General features: G+C 44.4%; 1 long non-coding RNA gene across 2 annotated transcripts in view; it reads left to right on the top strand.

The window, feature by feature from the left end:
- Positions 1 to 2,961: 2,961 nt before the first annotated feature.
- The window catches only part of LOC110473875 (uncharacterized), a 61,758-nt gene continuing 42,419 nt past the window's right edge, over positions 2,962 to 22,300 (top strand). The window contains exon 1 of one of the 2 annotated variants that reach the window (XR_002465981.3): positions 2,962 to 3,033. This is a non-coding gene — a long non-coding RNA (uncharacterized LOC110473875). Of the gene's footprint in view, positions 3,034 to 13,570; positions 13,588 to 22,300 lie in introns of those variants that run through there. The other variant, XR_013340525.1, reaches the window with a different exon arrangement.

Here is a 22,300-nt window from a genome sequence, read left to right as displayed (position 1 = left end):
CTGGCTTGGAAGCACATCCCAAGATGTCATTGTAAACAGGAAATCAGAAGTGAGGGGGAGTATTTCTTGTGGGGTCTCCAAGACGCTTTGTGGGCCCAAACAGCCGGCTGTTCTAGGAGTGGCCAAGCAGCAAAGAGGAGTCAGTGGTCAGTCTGGCTGGGGACACACAGCCCCCTGGGCCACACTGAGAGCCAGGCAGGCTGAAGGCCCCCGGAGTCCCCCCGTGTTCAGAGAGGAGAGCTCTGGGTACAGGCACTGCCTTGTGCTGAAGCCATGGGCAGGGTGGTGCTGGGGCAGTCCATGAGCACACTCTGCTCCAGAGGAAGGAGAAGGAAGAGCAATGAAATGTTTGAGCTTCAGCTGTCCCCTATCAGAAGCATGTTAATTAAACAGGAGATGCTCCCAGGGTGCCAGAGCTCCTCTCTGACCTTCCACTCTGTACTAGAAGAGAGGCTGGTGGGTAACATTGCAGCAGAGGAGAACCTGAAATGCAGAAGAGAAGTTGCTCGTGGCTTGTAGAGAATGAATCTGTTGTGGGCAGGGTGCCTTGAGGCCCCTGACCTCCTAGTCAATGGAGAAAGGACCCTTCTTTGCTGTATGCCTGCATTCAGACAAAATGTGGTTCACTCCAAACAAACATCCAAACATTTTCCCTGCAGCCTTTTCCCTGTGCCTTTTGAACTCAGGAAAAAGATTTCTGCTCCTAGAGCACTGCTTTCCCCTGCTGCTGAGTTTTCCTTTTAGCCTCTCAGCACAGGGTGGATTGGTAGAGCTGAGACTTGGGCAGAGGAGCAGAGGTTAAATGTGGCATCTGAGAGAACAAAAAACCACAGGCTGTGGGCCTTATTAATGCTGCTCCTTGTAAAACAGACCTTACAGTGGTATGCATTTCCAGACCTGGATGTACATGTACCTGGAAGGAAAGAGCTATAGGGCAGAAGGGCATCCAACTCTAGATAAAATATAAGAGTCTTTCCATTACTCTCTGAGATACTCTTCCATCAAAATAATTAAACTTTGGCTCTGCAATAATCCTTGCTCTCTGGTAATGCAGGGGACAAGTTTAGTATTGTCCCCATTTAAAGCCTGCCTCAGCTCTGCCACACAGGGGAGTCACAGCAGGGGGACAGCTTGGGTTTGGTCAGTTTGGGACTTGGACCAAGACCTAAGGGGGTTACTGGAAATAAGAGGAAGCCAGGGTATGTTCACTCATTACTCCTACCATTGGTTGGATGGTCTTGACTATAACTGTGATGCCTTGTACGTGTTCTCTGCCCGCTGACAGGGCTTTCTCCTGCCCTGGTTCTGGCTGGAGGCAGAGGAGCTGGTAGAGGTAGCACAGGCAGCACCAGCCCTCGCCTGCAGACAGTGGGAATATTTTGATATTTCAGGAGTAAGGAGGTCAGGCTGGGTTTCTGGGCCCTGTGAGGCTTTTTTTTTTTTTTTCTTTTAAACAGCTTAGTTCTGTTTAGTTTTGCTTTTAAAGGGTGAAGAGGGGGGAAAAACAGCTTCCAGAAGAAAACAACAGCTCAAGCTTCAGGAGCCAGATCTTAGCATGAGAACCCGACCCAGTGTGGGGGAGGGCTGTGTCAAATCGCTGCATGCCCGAGGAGCAAGTATTCACTGCCTGCCGAAAAGCCACAGAGCTCAGACCCTATTTGAAAGAGTAACATCTTTGATATAAAAAAAACAACCAACCAACAATCCAAAACCACCCATCCAATAAAAAGCCTCAGACATACAGGATCCCATTCATGGTGGGAGGGATTTAGTGGAAGTATTTTCCTTCTTTAAGGTTTGGCACAGCCTTAAAGGAGTCTCTTTAAAAGCTTCCAGAGCCGATTATATTTTGGATTGTGTTTCAAATCACCCTTCCCCCCCAGGTTTGGTGGGTCCTCAGACAAGTTCCCAGAATAAATTAGACATAACGGTAGCAGGATTTTTTTTTTTTCTTTTACTTGAGAAGAAGGAAGGAATAAATGACACCAATTTCTGTAATGGAAAGAAAAAAAGAAAAAAGTGTATATCGGAAACTGCTGCTGAGTGACTCATGCTGCCAGACAAACGGAACCTCAGTCATCACTCCATCTTCATCCTCCTCTGGTGAGAGAAAAAGTCTTGGAAAAATATCAGCTCACCCCCCCACACCCCGCCCTGCTGCTTCTCCCATGGCATCCATACACAGGGAGACAGTCCAAGCCACAGTGATGGCTTCATGTGCTTCTTGGGGCAGGCAGAGTTTTTTTTGCTTTAATAGCCAACTAGGAAAAGCCTCCGAGGTGACCTTGGAAAAATGTATGCACCAAAGGAAAAAGTTGTGGAAAGGGGTGTGGGGGGCAGTGTTGGAGTCCTTCTGTGCTTTATGTTTGACTATGACTTTTTTTCCCTTCAGAATGTTTTTTCAAGTTTCCACTGACATAGATTTGCAAGTTATTATTATTTTTGTTATGAGTGGGAAGAGAGGTGACGATGCGCCATGCGAAAGGCGGAATAAGCTGGGCACAATTCTGACTGAAATAAATGCTGCGTCATAAAAGCAAAAAGAGTAAGGCAGGAGGAAGGGTGGGATGCAAAAAAATGGTTCTATTTCTCCTCTGTTTGGGAGAGTAAGTAGCACTTCCATGAAGCACATGAACTGTATACAAATCAAATATGTTTTTATTAACATAAAAAATGGGGGGAGTATTTATTTTTTTTTTCCTTCTCAAAACATCCTCACAAATATTTGGCACTGCCTGACAGAAAGCCATTTGAAATGTAGCTTTTCAGACTGCCTATTCCAGCCAGCTCTGCTGTGGGCATGAGGACTCTCAGCCAGTGGCAGCCCCTTCCCAGCAATTGCCTTCTCAGGGTGGTGGGGTTGAGCAGGTGCACACAATAGCTCAGCTCTGCCTCACAAAAAATCTTGCCTAAGGAGATGCCATGTTTTTACAGGCTGTTGGTTCTTGTTTTTCCTGAACAGGTTACTTTTCCTTCCACCTGGAGTTGCCTTGAGTTCAACAGTGCATGTGGTGTGAAAATAGCCATGAAGAGGTGTGATACTTTGTTCTCTTCTTTTTGTGGTTGTGGTCAATCCCATGCCCTTTTTCAGTGCTCCCAGTTGTCCCCCTTATCTCCCCATTATAACTTTTCCCTTTTTCTAGTGCCATAGCTCAGGCTTGCACATCACACCATCTGCAGATCTGGAGGAGCTCCTGGGACACGGGGTGGGAGCAGTGGAAAGAGCAGAGGGTGGCCTGGGACAGCAGTTTGGGGTGGCCAAAAGATGCAGGAAAGCAGCACTGGGCCCCTCTGCCTAAGCCATGCCTTGGGGTACACACAGATACGGTAAGAGATGTTGCTGGTGGCAGCAGCTGCAAGTCCCCGACCTGAGAGGACCCTGTGGAGTTCCTCTTGTGCTTCTTCCCTCTTTTCCCGTATCTTTCCCTGGGCTTCCCAGCCCACAGCTCCAGAGCCAGCTGGTGTCCCTGTCCCCAAGCTGCTCTGTGCACAGATGAGAGAGTGGCCAGCCCTGCTCCTGGACCCAAATGCCCAAGGGCAGAGCAGGGAGAAGGGCTACATTTCCCAGCTGAGGCCTAGGAGCAATTTTTGGCCGAGGAATGACTTTCATCTGGAGCACATTAGCCATGGGTGGTGCTGCTGGAGAGCAGCAGCTCTACTTAAGGCAGCCTCTGCCAGCTGCCTCTGGGCTCTCAGTGGTGGAGGGGCTGTGCTAAGCTGGGATCTTGGGTGCTCCCCTGTGGGCTGATGTTTCCCTAGGAGATCTGCTTCTATGCTGGGAAAGCTTTCCTGACTGTAAATGCAAAGTTTGACCCACCTTCCCTCCCCTACCTCTTCCCTTTGCTTCATTCCACAGGAAAGCAATCATAGTATCAAGTGTTTCTTAATAACTTTTTAGGTTGATGACTAATTTTTCAGCCATGCTGAATGATGGGTAAGTAAGATATTAAGCTCTGCTGTGAAATAGGTGTCCAAGTGAGAAAAGCGTAAGGGAAGCTGTGCAGGAGAGGGCGGTTTCTGAAATATCCCAGTTTCAGGAAAGCCTCTGTCCAGAGATTCTGTGCCCGGGAAGCTGAAACCAATCCATTGCCAGGTAGAAACCCGTAAGAAAATGATTTTTGGTGGAGCTCATGTTTGTGGCCTTGCCTTGCTGGCTATGGGAGGGAGACCTATGGGGTTTTTTTCTCTTAAAACCCTCATCCTACCCTGGGGGAAGATATTGGATTTCATTTCAGGCTTTTGAGATGGGCCTCAAACAAATGGAAGGGCTTGTGAAAAACACGAGGAAGTAAGATGTGGGTTTGGATCCCAAAACTCCTGTTCCTAACAAGGAGCCATGTGAGTGCTGCTTTGGAGGCTTTCAGCTCTGGATTGCTGGATGCTCCCTGTGGTGCTCGCATTTGTGGTGCCTCGCAGGCTCCCAGGCACTTTGGCCCGGACAAATTCACTGCTTTGGGTTTATGGCCCCCTTTTGGGGACTCTGTGCTCCAGGCAGGCCTGTGCTATGCCTTCCCCACTCTCCAGCTGCAGCCTTCCATGAGGATTTAGCTGAGGGGAGTGGGGAAGTGAGCGTGAGCAGGATGAAATCACCTTTTTGTATAAGTCAGCTGATGTGCTGTATAAAATGCAGGTCTAGGTTTTGAACCTAGAATTTTCTTTAATAACAAACCCTGGTCAATGAATGTAAAAGCTCCATGCAGAGCCTTTTACTGTGTTAGTCATAGCTTGAAGCCTTTATGTTCCCTCTTCTAATGGCAAGTATTATCCAGCATGCCTTGTTACAGTGCAGTCTGTGGAGGGTGTGGAAGTAATGATGGTGCCCGAATGCTGTTCCAGAGATCACTGCTACAATTCACAGCAGATAATGGGAGCTACAGCCAGACAGATAATAGAACTGACTGAGATCCATTTATTGCTAAGAGACTGTCTGAATATTTGTACGTAGCCCCAGCCACTCCACCCTCCTTCATCACATTTCCCAGGAAAGAGGAGAGGAAAAAAAAAAAAAAACCAAAAAGCACAAGCCTAGAGCAGAATGGGGAGGAAGGGAGATTTGCAGGCTTTGATGCATTCATAACTTCTATTTTTTTATGGCCCCTGTCATAACTGAGCAAGAATGGTGTAGGTTGTTAATGCATTTACAGCCTGCCTATGTAAGAGAAGGTGTGGGATGACAACAGGAAACAAGTAGTGGATTTGGAATGGGAGCCTGTGTGAAGTCTAAACTAACATCTGAACCTAAAGCCATCTTTCCTTGCAGGTAAACAAGCAGCCTGATGGAAGGTTTCAGTGGTGGGCTGCAGGCAAAGCCAAAGTCTGGGATGACAGCAGCAGCCACACTAGAAAAGGCTGGCCTGATTCATAGCATCACGGTTCAGTCACTTCAGATTTTCTCACCATCTTGCTAAGCTGCTTAGGCCTTGCAGAAGCTGTCTGGAGAAGTAATCTGTGTGCCAAAATTATATGTGCTGTTAAAGTTACTCAAGGTTTTTGCTGTTTGACTGACTGTCCACTTACCTTTCCCTCTCTTGAAGTCTTTGCAGTTTTTAAATAACATAAGAAGATGGGGAATTCTTTTCTTTCAGAGTATTTTCTAAGGTGATCTTTGTCCATGTGGAAGTTCAAATATTTGTAACTTATCCTCCTGGTGGTTGCCCTTTATCTTTCAAGGGAGCCCGTGTCTGTGTTAGGCCCTCTCTTATCCTGGTCTGTTCAGTACTTGATGTTTCTAGGATGATGGTGAGGAGCAAGACACAGGCAATAGCAAAGTCCAATGCAGCACAAAGGAAAAACTGGTGATGACGTGTTTTCATACTTATTTTTCAAGGTGGCAGTGAATAGGGAAGTTCAGCTGCAGTGTTCATTGCTCTGGAGAAGGGTTGTGGTTTGGTGTGGGTTGAGGAGAGCAGCTTTGTGGTAGTTTACTGATGGTCATTGCTGGCCCCTGGCAGCAAACCTGGCTGTGCTGAGGCCCTGATGGAGGTGGATGAAGTGCTGTGAGATCTCCCTACCTGCCTGCTGAGCCATGACTGGTGGCCTCTCCCACTGCCTTGGTTTCCTGGCCCCTCTGTCAGCACATGTCTGGGTGCTGCCAATAAGTAAATGCAGCCTTGCCCCCACCTTAGCCTTTGCTTTGAAACACTTTGTGATGTTGAGAGCATGGCTGAGAGCCTCTGATCTGAGGCACTCATTGCTCCCAGATGTTAGGGCTGCTCAGCTGGCATGGAGTCCTTGCCAAGCCTCTCTTCTGTGACCATTCATTTTTGCATTCCACATTTTTTTTCCAATCATCCCAGAAGTACTAAGTCCTTTTCTTTACTGATCAAACAGTTTGTTAGAGCACTTATTTTTCCTGTGGTCTTTGGAGGTCATTGAATTTGTTGAGTAGTGGTCTAGGTAGGACTTGTGCTAAGGAAGAAAAGTCAACTCTGTTGTATAGGCAAGTGTGTTCAGGTACAAGTTTGTTTTCAAGTTTGTTTGAATCTGACCACATGCTGTCAGCTGTTGATAGCAAGCATGTGAGGGAGATAAGGGTTTTGATCACCATCCAGGGCTCCTGGGCTCTGTTCTTGGCTGTGAACAGGTGTGTGAACACTGAGCACCTTGTGTTCTCGGCCATCAGGACTGGAAGCTGATTTGGGCAGGAACAACCTCTGTGTGCTGGAGGCTGACAAATGCTGCCTGTGGTGGGCAGTGGGGGAGTAACAAGAGCACCTCTCAGAAAGGGGGATTTGTGTGTGAAAATGAATCAGCTGGGTGCTCACTTAGCCCTGGGTACAATGCTGGGGACTCCTGACCTCCCCTGAGCTGCCCTAATAAGGGTGCAAGATGCAAGACCATAAATCAGAATTCTCCATTTGTAGGCTTCTTCTCCCCTTCTTTAATATTTTCCTTAGAGCCCTGAGGTCTGCAATATGGAGTATTGCACAAATCTGTAGCACAGCTCTGCAAAAGGCCCAGTATCTTGAGTAAATTAATGCAGGCATATTGTTTTCCTGCTGGTTGGAAGAGATCTTTGTCTTGGAGAGCCTTTCCTCTTGTGAGATTTCCCCTGGGAGGTTGTGTGCAATGAGCCTTTTGCTAGCAGCAAATACTGGTCTTGAAGCATTTTCCTGAAGCTTTTGTGGAAGGTGAAGGGGTGGGGTTTCTCTTCTACACTGAAATTAAACATCAAAATTGTGAAACCCATCAGTTGGCTCTTTCAGCTAATGCTCTGGGAAGAGAGTGTTTGCTCTTTTTTTCCCTTTTTAATTTTTTTTTAAGATATAGGAAGGGCCACTTGAGGGCAAATGTTAAGAGAACTGGACTACTCAGATACTTAGAAATAAGTTCATCACAAAAGATACAGGTACATTCCTGGGTAAATTTGGATTTTCTAGGATGTTTTGTTACCCAGACTGAAATGTGAAGTTTAGATAGTGGACATTCCCTGACTCAAAGAGTAATTCATTATATTTCTTCACATACGGTATGGATCACTTACCAAAAGTCCTTCAGAGTTCTCACAAGTCCTAGGTTAAGGTCAAAGAGGCATATATGCTAAGGGGAAAGGAATGTCTTGAACTGTACTCAAAAACAATGACTATATAGTTTAAATATCATTTTGAGGAAAAGCATTTATGTCCCAGAGGAATGAGTTCTAGCAACTCTAGCTCTGGTGCTGTGTATGACAAAGTATTACTAAAATGTTTTTCAAAGGCTGCACTGTCTCTGGAGATGAGCCCTTTCCTTGCCATCTTTCAGGATGATGGTGGCCAAAATTTTTCCATAGTAGGAGTTGGTCAGTGGTCAGTCTTCACCACAGTGTCTGCATGAAATTACTGTGACTTGTGGTCCCAAATCACAGAGGTATTTTTAAAATGTTGCTGTTAGGCTCTTAAATCTAAGCTTGGGAGGAGCTTCAACGGAAGGAAGAAAAAAAGGAACAACACTGTTTTCATTAAAGTTTAGGAATTGGCAGAGATGGAGGCTGCCTAACCTTCAAACAGATGGCTGAAGCTCAGACTGTGCTTTCCTAGTGGCCAGCAAGACCTGAGCTCTAGCTGCATTTGTGGCTATAAATAAGTTGTGGACCACAGGCAAATTCTTGTGCTTGCTTCCTCCCTTCCAGAGTGGCTGAATCTGTTCTTAGAAACACAGCTGGTCCATCCTGCATAGTAGAGGCTGTCAGAACCTTTGTGACCTACCTGTGCCTATGGCAATCCTTTTTAATCAGATTCTGAGTCCCTCAAAGAAACAAGGGAGAGGAAAGGTGTTGATGAAATGAAGGGCATTTTACTGTATGTTTTGGTTTTTTTTCAATTCAAGCCGGAAGTAGCACAAAAGAACCACAAGTTTTGATGTAGTCTACTAGGTTTTCTGACAAAATGAGTGACCTTTTTTAAAAATATTGATGGATGGGCTTAAATCCTCCTTCAAGCATGAGATCCTCTCTTGAATCATACCTTGCTCACCCTGAATAGTCAGTGTATGCTGCTAGAAGACCAAAGAGAGCAACAGCAGCACCATCACAGATAGAAAAAGAGGACAAAACCCTGGTTGAAATCCAAGACCTCAGCATGAACTTAGTTGTAGAGATGATCCAAAATGCTGTCTAAAATATGGCAGCCTGGAGAATTGGATGTGACCACCCAGAAACTCCCTTGGGCTTTATGCCCAAGCTGGTGACTACAAAGCTTTTAACTTGCATTGTCTAGCAAATGCATGTGTAGTTTCAAACAGAAGTATCTAAAAATCATCTCCATTAGTTTTGTTGCCTGGAAGTAGTGGTCTGTGCTCCTTTTGTTCTAGATCCAACAAACGTCTCAAACATGAAGAATAAACAAAGTTATAATAAGGCATGTATGATGAATACTAAACATTCTTGTGCTTTGCCTTCTGCCATCAATATAATGGCTATAAACTGGTATTTTGATAATGACAAATTAATTTAAATCTGTAGTTTGATACACCTGCAATGATGCATAAGAGTGAGTGCATGGAGAATTGAGGCCTGTTACCACTCCACTACACTGGTGTTTCAGGTTTTATGGGCAGCTGAGCAAATCTTTAAAAGATCTTTTATCTTTCCTCTGTGTCTGTTTAGATCAACCCTAAGCAAGCAGACTGAAAGCTGACACGTCCTTTGACCTGTGTAAGAGAAGCTGAAGAGTGTGACTTATGAGGAACAGCAAGAAAAATAGTCTATGATGAAAGCTTGCCTGAGTGGTTCAGCAGGTAACCCTCCTGTTACACCAGGGCTCTGAGGCTGTGCAGCTTTTCTGTACAACAGAGTCTAGTATGACCCACTTTTCATGTCCCCAGCTCTGGTCTGGTTCAGGTTTGTTCCTCATTGTTGTCTCCAGTGTTCAGATCTGGCTGGTTTGGGCACTGATGCACTTTGTGACCCAAATCCTGCTGAACATCTCTTTATACCAGAAGAGGCAGCCATAATTCCCCTGAAGCTGTAGCTCAGTCAGAACCCAGAACCTACTTCTAAAGGACAGGTAACTTTTTCTGTATCTTGACTTCAGCCTCTGCTTCAAATCTGGGCCAGGTAGTTTGGTATTTCTCAGAGAGGTTTTAGAATTAGTCTTACTGATGACTGTGTACAACTGTAAGTAATGAGAGGTTTTGCCTGTAACCATATAGATTAAAAGGAAAGGTCCCAGTCTTTTGTCTATAAATACAATCTACTGCTTAGTTAGACAGGTCAGAAAAAGATTTCATGAGCTTGGGCAGGAGGTCTAGAGCATAATTTGTCTCTCTTCTGCTGCTCTTAGGGAGGAACAGGCTTTACAGACCATTACTCAGATCCGTTTGGCATGTCTTTCTGTGTCTCCCTAGAGAATGGTCTTGGTGCTCATCTGAAAAACTATGGTGAGGGACTCTTATTACAAGCATTGAGATTGATCAGCTAGTAGCTGTAAAGAAAGCCCAGGTCCAGGAAAATCAGAAGGCTGATAGCCAGGAAATATCCCTGGATAGGAAGTAAATTTCCAGAGTGTAATTTCAGTTTTTGTATTACTGGACCTGATTCCCTGTTTTGTAGAAATGTACACTTGAAAATAAACTGAAATATAAAAGAAAAAATTTAGTCATGGTAGCTTAAGTTCTTTTCTTTTGAACCACGTGAAATGTCAAGATGACAGGAAGCTCTCCCAAGGGTAATACCATCCAAAACTCTAGCTGCCTCTGAATTAACAAATTCCTCAAGTGGACTGATACCGCAGGATGCAGATGTTTTAGTTCTGGCAAGTAACATAAAACTGCAGACCAAGTTTATGCTAAAATTTTCTTTTTTTCCCATAGGCATTGCTTAAAAAAAAAACCCAAAAAAAACCAAAACAAGACCAAAAAACCCAAACAAACCAAAAATTAAGTTCTCACCCAGACTCTAAGCCTTGTTTAGAAATGTGAATGGGTGTATGTTCTCCTGCTGGCTTGGTAATTTGGTAGATGTTAACACAATGTAAATACAGCACAATACAGTTTGGCATGGTGTTTGTAAGGACATATGGGAGCTATCATTTTTATGCAACCTAGTACTGGGTTTAGTGCTTCTGAAGGGCTTCTGCTTTGACTGTGTGTGAGATTAGCTGTAGTGGGAATGAATTATGAAGAGCAATGAAATGTGCATGTCTTGTAAACATGGTAATGTTGAAAGACCCAGATAGATGGGTAAATGCTTTTCAAAGCCAATGCAAAAAAAGATTGAATCTGAGGTCAGCTGGCAAAATCTTTGAAATGTAGGACTGAGTGGTTTTTTTGCTGTTTGGGAGCATTTCCCTCTCATGCCATATGGAGAACAATCATTGATACTGCTTGTCAGTCTAGGCCTGCTCTGGCCCAGAAAGGTGGGCTGCCAGCTACAGATCCTACAATGAGCCCATGTCTTCACTGCTCAGTGATTCCCTTGTGCAGCAGAAATATTGGACATCTGTTGCCAGTCAGGAAAAAACCCAAAACCCTAGGAATGTGAGTATGAAATGCACTGTCTGAATCAATGAATCAAAGTTGCCACAATCCTAATTTACTGCATATGAGATGTTTAGACCAGCAGGGCCTCCCTGGCCTTTGCTAATATAACATGTTGCAGAGCATCTCTCTGTATCGCATGACAAGAGATGAGGGAATATATGCCAGGCAAAATGCCAGCAGAGGCTTTCCAGTGCTGCTGGGAGGGTGTTTGCCAGGGCAGAATGGCTAGATGATACTGAGGATCTATCAAGCCCCAAACTGCAAGGGGGGGAAATAAAAAGATAAGTTATTTACATAGTGGTTGTTTCAGTTGGAGGAGTTTCCTTCCTGACCCCAAATCTGGCATTTGGTCTAACTTTGCATGGGTGAGGAAAAACAAACTGACTATGTGGAAGGTTTCTCAGTGCTGGGAGGAATTCCCTGCTTCCCCTTTCCAGCTCATCTGTACCAAAGATTGACCTCTGCTCTTTCGATCCAAGGTGAAATGCTTTGGGTGCCCATGCTCATGGGTCAGAAGGAAAGCCTCTCTTGTGGTCCATATCATAGCTGGAGCAAGTCTGAGAAAAGTCCATTATTGTGTCTTCTGACTCTAAGGGACAAGAGAGCATCCTTAGGAAGGGTGACAGCACAGGGTTTTCATTAGGAAAAAGGAAGGTTTCATGCAAAGCCAAGTTACTTTCATTGCTATGGAGGCTTCATGGCACTGTAGTTCTTGGGTGTGGGCTCAGTCCCCCCATTGAGACTTGTTTATTCCAAAGCTCAGTAGGTTTCTGGGAAGTGCTGTAATAGCTGGGAGGAGATCCCATGGAGAGGGTGGATTCTCTGGGACACATGCTGTTTAACAATGCCACTGTCTGCAGAGAAACAGAAAATAAACAATGCAGAATCCCTGCCGTAAACCATGCACAAACACCAGAATATGAATAGCCTCTCGGAAGGTGGCTAGTGCCAAACAGCTTTGCTGCTATTGTTTATTGTGGTAGAGGAACTAGAACCAGCTTTTCAAAATAGGTCAATATTGCCCATTCATAATGGGTTAATGTTTTCTGCAGCTGAAACTGAAGTATAATGGTTCCTGGTGAAATGGGAGAAACATCTGTAGAAAGCAAATTTGGAAGCAATAAAAACTGCAATGAATTAATTTTGTTTTATTCAGACATCTTGGGCAGGGAGAACGAAGGCCCTGTTGGGATAGCTGTCACAATTGCAAGCAGTAAAGGCTGAGAGATTGTCTCTGAGGACTGATCAGTGAAGCACCAGGCAAGAGAAGAAGGTGAAAGCAGTCAGACAGGTGGGAGCACAGCATAGCTGGAGTGGCTCTGAGGGTGGGTTCCTTCCAGCTCAGAGTGTTCTGGATTCTGTGTCACTGAGCACTGTGAGTGGCTCTGCAGGGTAAATCAGATGGTGCTGAGGTCAGTGCTGTTGGCATTTCTGGATTAGATCTACTCTCCAGTTCTTGGGATTGGATGTGGGTGTCTGGAGTGTGTTTGGTGTGCTCTGGCATGAATCTCTGTCTGGCTTCATCTGAAAGGAAGTGCCCCTTGCACCCTCCAAGATCACCTTGGGATGTGAGCCAAAGTGCAATGAGTGGGGATGAGCTGGAGATCTGCTTCAAAAGTCCCCGTTTGTCTGAATGCAGATGTTTGTGTTGGTGTGCTCTAGGCATGCTGACATATGTCTGGGGAGGGAAGTAGCTCCTGGGGCATGCCAGCTGCACATCTCTGAAGCCCAAAAGCACGTGTTTGAGCCAAAAGGGAGTGCAGGGTGCTTTGATGCTGCCAGTTGCCTCCTGTGTTTATTCTTTGCTTGCGGGTCAGCTGAGAGGGGATTGTTTTATTCTTCTGCATGCAAGTTTTGGGCAACCCAGGGAATCTGTGGCTTTTGGAAAGCAGCTCCCTGAACCTTTGACAAGGCCACTGAAATTTATCTGTGGCCTCTGGGGAAGAATTGCGGGTGTTTAGCAGTGAGCCTGTGCACACTCAGTGCCTAGGTGGTACTGTCTCTCATTTACCCTCTACTCATCCATCCCAGCCATTTGCAAGGACACTTCATGCTGAAAGCAGAGAAGCATCTGCTGTGTCTTTGAGTGAACTGGAGACAAGGGCTTTCCCCAGAGGAGCCAGGTCACTCTAAAATAAGATAAATACCACCTATGCTAATTGCAGTGGAAAACTGAGAGCAGCTTGTGTTGGGCTGCTGTGTGTTGTCCCTAAGCAGGGATTATGCAGAGCAGCTGGGCTCCAGAAGGGCTCTGGAAAAAAAAAAAAAAAGATGCTTAGAAGGGAACAGTGTCTCCTGCACTGAGGGGCAGCTTTCAGGTGTGGGGTTTTTTTAAATATATATTTTTAGGAGCTGCTGGTATCTGCATTTAGGTTGTGAGCCCTGGATCCTGTTTTCTATTCACAAATGCATTCTGTAGTGAAGATCTGTTTGTCAGCATTCTTTTTGATTTTTTTCCCCCCTCCTACTAACATATGACCCACTCTGGGTCATATGAAGGAGACATGGATGGTATGTGACAGAAGAGAGGCTGCAGCCTGCAGCTGACTCTCCAGCAGGGCTTGGTACTTGGAACATTCCCAAGTGCAGCTTCTCCCTGTGGGCCAGTGCAGCTGGACACAGCACAGGGTAAGTGGTGTATCTGGGACACTGCTGAGGTGGATGGGGTCTGTATTTTGGTGAAGTATGAGATGTTGGACATTGAGCAACTCCTGCCCCAGCTACTGACATGCTCAGCAAGAATAAACCCCAAGGGATTATTCAGAGGTGAGTGAAACAAAGTCATTTTCCCTGAACAGCAGCAACATAGCCTTATGCATCCGTGGCTGGTGAGTACAGTGGCAGTAACTTCCAGCAGCTGTCCAGTTGGGCCAGGTCCTAAACTTGATAGTAAGAAGCACTCAAATCTTAGTGCTGCACCTTAAAGCTCTTTAGCTCCCTCCAGGAGCTGCCTCCTCAGCAATCACTGTAATGATTAAAACTCTGAGATTGAATATATTAATGCCTGCAGCTGCTGGACCTATTCCTTAGGTCAGATTTTCACTGCCTGGTTCAAGGTTACAATTCTGCCAGTGATTCCCACCGAGTGTTATCCCAAGGCACATGAGTACTGCCAGGGTTTGTGCTGTTCTTGCCAAACTATGTCTGCATTGGCCCCACTGCAAACCAGGTCCTGAAAGGAAAAGAGCAAAAATCATGGGGACCCTTTGGGCCTGACCTGCAATCATGGCAATACATTCTGTTTGTCCTGCAAGCTCTCCAGCAATGAAAAAGGCAAATACCAGTCTGGAAATAGCTAGTCTTGACTCTCCAGTCCTGTTAGAGTGCAGACTAATACTGCTTGCCCTGCTGCAAGTATGCTCTGAGCTTGCCTGCCAAGGACAACCATCCTTGTGTTTCAAGAAAGCCATGGTAAACCAAAGCAATGTACCCTTAAAATCATGCTAGTCAAGCTTTTGAAAGCTCGAGAATTAAGGAAGTCTGGATTGATGAGAGAATCAAAAATTCTTAAAGTATTATCTGGTCTCACAGAACAGACTGAATTCTAGCTATTTTAGGAGTAGATATTTCCAGATTATTCTTTTAGGTACCCCTTCACTAAATTATTAGGCATGCCTGACAGTCTGCTGGATAGAATACCTTGAAGAATTAGGGAAATTTTATCTCTTCTCAAACACCAGGGAAGGGAGACATATGGAGACTAAAATCCACATCCTCAAAGGGATGTAGATTTGTAATTTGCACTGGAAAGTGGTGGAGATAGCAGGATTTCCTCAGGGTTATGGTTAAGCTGATTGACTTTTCTGGTATATAGGCATGTAATTGATTCTCTTGGAGGCTCTGGGTCTAAGTATTTTCCTTAGATGGTGTCTGTAGGGGAGGACAGAAATGAGCCTGTGTTTCCTGAGCTTCCCTGAGTCTCTGCTGCAGCCTGTGATGCTGTTTCTTACCCTTGCCTCTGAACCAGCTGATCTGAGCTCCATGGGCTCTGATTTTTTTGGTAAAGATATTACAGGCGTTGTCTTTCAGATTCAAAACACAAGACCCCTCTGTTATTCTTCCTGTTATCACCCTGTTTATAGCTGTGCAGTCTGGAGTGCCTGGGCTGGCCTTACCTCTCCTTGCCTAACCTCTCACAAACAGCCCGGAATTTTTGAAAAGGACCTTGCTTTGCTCTGCCAGCACTCCTTAATTTTGCCTTTCCTCCTTGCAAGCCACACTGAAGCAGCGCTTTGCTATTCTCCGGGAGGAAAAAAAAAAAAAAAAAATAAAGTAGGTCATGGTGTCATGTAAGGCAGCCGAGCGCTAACATGGAGCAGGCGAGCGGAGCGAAGAGAAGCCCTTGTGGGATGGGGGATGATGGATGCGCGGCTGTGCGGATACACAGGGATGAAGGGCTGGAGGGGAGCGCGGCAGGTGGAGGCGCCGCTCCCGGCTGGGGGCTGCGGCTCTGCTGGACCATGCGCCCTCTCCCGGCACAGGTGCTCCCTCTGGAACAGCTTTCCTTGCTCCTACAGGCAATGGTGGTGTTTGCTTTTGGTGGTTTTTATCATGGTTTTCTTCCCTTTGCCCCACAGTTCTGTCCAAATAGCGCACGCAGAAAGCATGGGACAGGCATGGAAAATCACTCTTAACAGACCAAAAAACCTTTGGTTGCAAATTTTTTTTTTTTTTCATCCCCTTTATAGATTGGAGTCCCCTTGTTTATGTCAGTTGTTTTACTTTTTTCATAATTAATTTTTGAAAGGAGGAGGGGATTTTTTGCCTGCTGGCTCTCTTGATTCTCACCCAGCATTACTCACTGGGCTGCAATAGATCTCTTCAGAAGATGGATTCAAGCCTGACCTGATCTCTGAGGCAGGATTCCACCCTAGTGTTTAAAGAGAGAAATTCAGGTCTGGAGATGTGGCTTATCCCAGCAAGTATCCCTTAATTTGAAATACTGATTACAATTTGGTCTGAATTATGATCTTTGCTACGTGCCTAACTTAGAATTTCAACCTATTAAAAAACCCCAAAAGTTAAAACCACCAAACACAAGGGTGAGAATCAAACTCAAAAGACAAAAACATTTTAGAGAAGTGCCAGCTGAAAGAGCTTGGGGTGTTAATCTTCTTGCTGTATTCCTGTAGATACATGGATTGAATTTAACTCTCAGCAGCCTGTTAAAGCATCACTATTGCCACTCGAGACAAAATCATTTTGGATTTGTCCTCGCTTAACATGTGTTGCAGGGCTCCCAGTCCTCCAAAACACATGCAGCAAGGACAACTTACTCCTTCCCCAGGTCTCATACCCCAGCTTCAGAATTGGGGTGGGAGCCCACTGCAAGGAAGTGATCCTGGATTAAGAGGCTCAAACTGTCAAAGCTTAGAAGTGAGAGTTTTTAGAATTTGGAGGAGTTGATTTTTTTTTTTTTCTGTAGCTCTATTTGGGGAACAAAAGTTTTCTATGTAGGGCTGGCATTTAAGTCCTGCTCATAGCACCCATCCTCTGGCTATAAATGCCTCTTCAGCCACTTGAGGCAAACCTTCCCTTGTACCCAGTGTTTGGGGGATGAAGCTGTCATGTTTAACAAGCTGAAATATTCCTGTGGTTTTCCCCCACTCCTTCCCTTTATCAAGCAGGGCTGGTAGAACAAAGCTGGTCAGTCTTCTGGTATTGTCAACATTTGCTGCCTGAGCTGCACAGAAACCAGTGCTAAAGTCCTATGTCAGAATGTTTCTTGAAACCTTCATCTTTTCCGGTTCTTCAGCCAATTTACTTCTGCAAATGCTTGGAAATGCTGGTGAGTGGTGGAAGCAAGCAGCCTCCAGTCTAACCAAGGATTTCTACTGCTGCTGGCTCTGTAGAAGAGATTTTAAGGTCAGTTTTAAAATAGTGCTGCCTAGAAAGAGCTTGTTCAGGAGGATGGCACTAGCTAATATGCACAGAGCAGAGATCTGCAGCCAGGCTGTATCTGGTGTTTGAGCTGAACTGTGGTATGCAGAAAGCTCTTCTGTCCAGAGTGAGAGTCTCAGCAGTGCCAAGGGCCAATTACCCCTTCCCTGTCAAAAGTGAGTGTCCTGTTTACTGTTTGAACTGGCTGATTCAAAATTCCAGCTTTAGTCTGTGCTTTTAAAAGATTTTGGTTCCAAGGATCCTTGAATACTGTGCAGACATCAACAAGTCTTGGTGCCCCTAGAAGGCTGCTTGGTGAGGAGGATGCCCCTCACTTCAGAAAAGGGGCCACTAGAAGTGAGGGGGGGTGGCTTCCCATCCCTGTCCCCGTGCTGGTGTTCCTGGCTCCTGCTGCCATGCTTGAGGCTTGTGACACCTCTGTGCCTCCCCTCACAAAGGCTCTGCTTGTCCTGCAGCTCCCAGCCTGTTTTATGAGCGGAAACTGAGTCAGCACATGGTGCTCACCAACGCCGGCCACTGCTGCTTCTCCCACCCACTCGCTGGGAGCTTGGAAAACAGTTTGAAACAGAAGCATAAAATGGGCTTTGTTGAAATGTGTTAGCTCACCTGGAGTCTCCAGAACCTGTGTGTGTATTTTAGGAAGCAGAATAACCCAACTTTACAACTTGCAGTATTTGGAAGCACAGCACAATTATGTGGCTGTTCCAGCCCCAGTGAGACTGGGAGATGAAAATAATGGTTTTTGAGGCAGTGAGTGGGTGGAGAGAGCCTTTGGGAAGCAGCAGTAGATTAAATGGCATCAAAGCATTGCTGGTGTTCATTTATTTGCCCGAAGGTCTTTAGGTCTTCTATTAGGCTCTCCCTAATTATTTGTAAGGCAATAAATCCAATCAGAATACTGAAAGAAGTTCACCCAGACCAAGAATTGTGTTTTAATGTTTCTCCTAGTACATTCTGTTATTAATCATTTTTAGAAGGTTGTCTAGTCACACTTTTTTTTTTCTATTTTGTGTTTGCGGTGAGCAGCAGGTATCCTGATAACCAGAGCTTCAGCATTTCAGAGACAAATTTGTGCCAAATAGTGTCTCTTTTCTCATTTCTTTCTTCCCTTACTCCTTAAATACTAGGAGTTGTAACAAAGCCTGCTGTCAACCTTTGGCTTGGATTCTAAATACTGACCCACATCCAAATTTTGCAATTGGTTCCATTTGTTACAATGGATGGAACTAATTCTCTGGATCCAAGCACAATTAGATGAATCTAGATCATAATTCTGGGCACTGAATTAAAAAAAAATAAGTTAATTTCCTTTTATCTTCTCCTACCATTGACTAATAATAGTCCAGTACAAGCCTTTCCTCTTCAAAATTCTATTATGAGCCTCCTCAAAGGCCAGTGAAGTCTGTAAAGAAGAGAGCATGATGACCTGTGAGGGAACAGCTTGTCTTCAGGACCAAATGAGTGGAAATACATACTTTGGGGGACTTCCAAAGAATAATTTGTCTTTTATTTTTGTCTTATATCCTGGCCTTCATATTTTAACCCACATTGGATTTTTTGATTGACTGTTTTGACTTTCTCTGTTGTGAACTGCACAGCAATGGTTTGGTGCACTTTTCCTCTAGCCAGCAGCTGGACCACTGCTTTGTGCTGCAAAGTGGTTCAGGTCCTGTGTGGTACCCTGTCAGTGTTGGGGATGCTCTGGGGCTAATACTTCCAGCCTGGAATGGAAAGATCACAAAGCTGCCAAAGTGATCTCTGTGATCACTCTGGGTTAGGTGCTCTCCCTCCTGAGAGATGGCTCCTCTGTCAACATCCCAGCACAAACTAGGCACCCACGGTGCTGACTCTGGGGCATGGAAGTCAGTTTAATTCTCTTTCAGTAGCATAATTTCATTTCAGGATCAAGCCCAGTAGCAGCCCAGAGCTTGTAGGTTAGTTACTGTCCTGCTGAAATAAAAAGCTGAGTTCACAGTGACCTTATGGTGGTACTGATTTTTTTTTTCCTGGGGACTGATTCATAAAATAGGCCCAGAGGAAACAGGCCAGGAACACATGCTATTCATAATAATGCCTCCAGAGAATAGCTAATTTATTTTTCTCTTCCAAGGGTATTGTCAGGCTTGTGTACTTCAAAATAGATCTGGCACTGACAGTACAGATAAGTTAATGAAAGTCTGCAGAGCATTTGGGATTTTTTCATTTTTTCCCTTTAAACTAAGGGTAATGATAATTTCTAATGAAACCCTATTTTAAATTTATATTATTTTTAACATCCCTTACTTGTAGTTCTGAAGAGCTTTGCCAGCTTGTTCCACATCTTGCATAGAGGATATCTTGGGTTGCTGTGTAGCAGCAGGAGAATGCACAAATCTTAAATTTCTGAAGAACCATGAGCCTAGTTACTCATGCAGTGTCAGGAGAGTCATCTGTAATTCTTTTACTCTACAGAGTCCTGGGGAAACAGCTGGAGCATTGTGTACAATTTGCTGAGCACATTTCAGGGAAGATGTGGACAATGGGAAGATGCCAAAGGAAAACAGGGAGAACAATTGTAGATCTTAAAAACATAACCTCAGAACGAGGAGGGGGGGAAAGCTGACTTAACTGTAATTAGAATAAAGTACAAAAGGAGCTTTCAAAAATTTGGAAAAACTCATGCAGAGAAGAAGAAGGACACTTCCCCATAGCAATGGAGATATGTTGGGAAATAATGCACTTAAATTTTAACAAGGAAAAATCAGGTTGGGCACTTTGGAAACCTTCCCAGCGGTAGACACTGATGCACTAATTTGACTATTTGGGAATGTCATGGAGTTCTTGTCACTAGAGATTTTTAAGGTGAGGTTAGCCAAACATGTTAAAAATAACATACCTCATGCTCAGTTACCAGAAGCGACCTGTATTTGCTTAGGGTGCTTTCTAATAACTGTCCAATGCATAATTCAAGTTTTTTGAATCATGGGAAACTTATCCACCCTTAGCATTGCAAACCTTAGAATTTATAATAGAGAAAAATCTTTTTTAAGCTAAACAACCTTCTCTATTGACTTCAGCAGATCTTGGATTGTGTTTGCAGATATTAGAAAATAAACCAGGCAAAGGCACCCAAGGCATTGAGGCCTGAGACCTCAGCTGAAATTGGTGCTTTGAAATCATGTAAGAGGAAGCAGAATTACTTAGCCAAAATGTAATTCTCATGATGTTTAGCCCACATTAACCCCAGAGGGAAATGTCAGCTGGTTTTCTCAGCACTGATGCTTATTAGACCATGAAATATTTTTCTCTGGGAAATTCTTAGAAGTGAACTGGACAAAGTGCTGGAAAATGTAGGGTCCTGTATGTTTTGGAGAAAAGAAATTCCATTCAGTTGGGGCATCTGAACTGGGTTCAGTTTCCTATATTGTCACCGTTTTATTGTGTCTTTGCATTGCTTTTTTTTTTTTTTTTTTTTCTTTTTCTTTTGAGATCTACAGCTGGGATTAGCAGGAAGTGCTGAGATGCTCTAACTGGAGGGCCTGAAGTGGTGTAGGATCAAATCCTACTCCTGCTTTCAGATATGCTGTGTGTTCAATTTAGTAGCAGTGATGCTAAAGCAAAATAGGGGCACATATATTCCTGTATTTGAAAGTCAGTAGTTAAAATTTATTGCAAAACTGTGGACCATCCATCAGTCTTAGACACTCGGACAAGTATGGATATCCCAGCTAATTCCCTGCTCTTCTGCTTTTAGAAAGTAGCATGACATCTGTAACAGCTGTATGAGGGTCATTTCTTCCACTCACCTGTACAAGAGGCAGCAGTGAAATGAGAATGGTGTCTCTGCTTGCACATTGTTCTAATGCAGGTCTCAAACTCTCCTTCAGTCCAGGAGGTAGCAAAGCCTGTTCTTTTTGCATTACCTATGGACATATCTCTTCAGGAACTTACCCAGAGCCCTGCTCTAAGAGTATTTTTTCTAAGTGACATGGAGACTGGTATGATCTGGCTTTGTTTTTAATGCTTTTTGGAGAACAGCTTAAATTTTTGTTTGATTTGCTTTGTTCCTTATTATTCTGATGTAGAATATTCCACTCTGAAGCACACAGGATTGATTGTCATGGCTAACCAAGCAATGCTACTTACCATGTTCTTGTCTTTCCAGAGAGCAGCTGAGAAGCAGGCCTGTAGGCTTGCTGTGACTTCTGAGCGTGCACCTAAACATAGTCAAACTCTGAAAATGTTTAAGCAAAAGTCAACACATGTCAAAAAAGATTATTGTAGTGTTCCAAATACTCCTGGATCAGTAATGTACAATTAGAGGTCAGAATTCAGGCTGATGTTGGGGTTTCTTTTGCATATGGCTGGGAATAAAATGTAAATGGTTCTGAAAAGTTGTCTAAGCAAGTTTTTTCTTGTGTTCCCATTTGGGAAAGGCAAAGCCATGGAACCCACCTGAGCATCTTTTCTGTTTTCTCTAGGTTTGTAGATCCTGTACTCCTGAGTATCTGATTTCTTTGCCTGGTTTGGCTATCTTGTTTTTATCCTAGCTTCTCCCAGCTTCATTAGAGTCTTGCTTGTATCTAATCAGTCTGTACTGTCCTTCAACTTTTGGCTGCCTTTCTTACAAACCTGTGTAATGCAGATATAGAAGCTGCTCTGGGAGGTTTTCTAGCTCAGCATGATGCCATACCAATATTAACATCTGAATGTGTGACCTTGTTAGTTCAGTATATGCAAGGTAGGTATTTTTTGTCTGTCCAATGCACTGCTTATTATTAACAAGGTGTGCTGCGTAAAACAGTACCATTAAATTTCTCCCAGCTGGAAGCCTTGCTTTGATGTTAACTTACCCATTATAGGATTTGGAGAGAACTTGAGCCATGGCTTAGAATACAAGTCTGGTAACAAATGATTCTGTAGCTAGGCACTAATGCTGTATGAAACCTATAGCCATTGTATCAACAGCTCGTGAGAAAAATCCTAAATTTATTGTAAACCCTAGATTTTGTAGTAACTACAAGGATCCTTCTTTGTGTCATGGTTTGTTTCTTGTGGAACCTGCTGGAAGCCAAATGAAATCTGCTATTTCCAAAGCCATCAGGGAGAAATGAATGAATCAACTTAGTAAATAACTCGCTGCTTATTTCCTGAAACAAAGAGCACCTGTGACATCCAAGGGGTAGCTGCCTGGCAGGAGGCTGGTGGCACTCTTAGGCGTATAGGAATGTTGGGACTGGGTAGAGAGCTAGGGACAAGTGGCTACACAGAACCAAGTGTGTGGTTTGGGCTATGAGACCTTTTTGTCAGGTGTTGGTGCCTCTTCAATGGCTCTTTCTGTTCCTTGATAATAAAGCCCATGTTTGTGTGGGATCTGACCTCAGGGGAGGTTAAGGCATCTACTAAGGAAAGCCAAGTCACACTCCTTTCAATCCTGTTTGCTGTTGCTTGCAAGGCTGTT

This window comes from Lonchura striata, chromosome 10, assembly GCF_046129695.1.
Source record: "Lonchura striata isolate bLonStr1 chromosome 10, bLonStr1.mat, whole genome shotgun sequence".
NCBI classification, from domain to species: domain Eukaryota; kingdom Metazoa; phylum Chordata; class Aves; order Passeriformes; family Estrildidae; genus Lonchura; species Lonchura striata.
The sequence above is the reverse complement of the archived record's forward strand: the minus strand, read 5'-3'. Positions and strand labels throughout refer to the sequence as shown.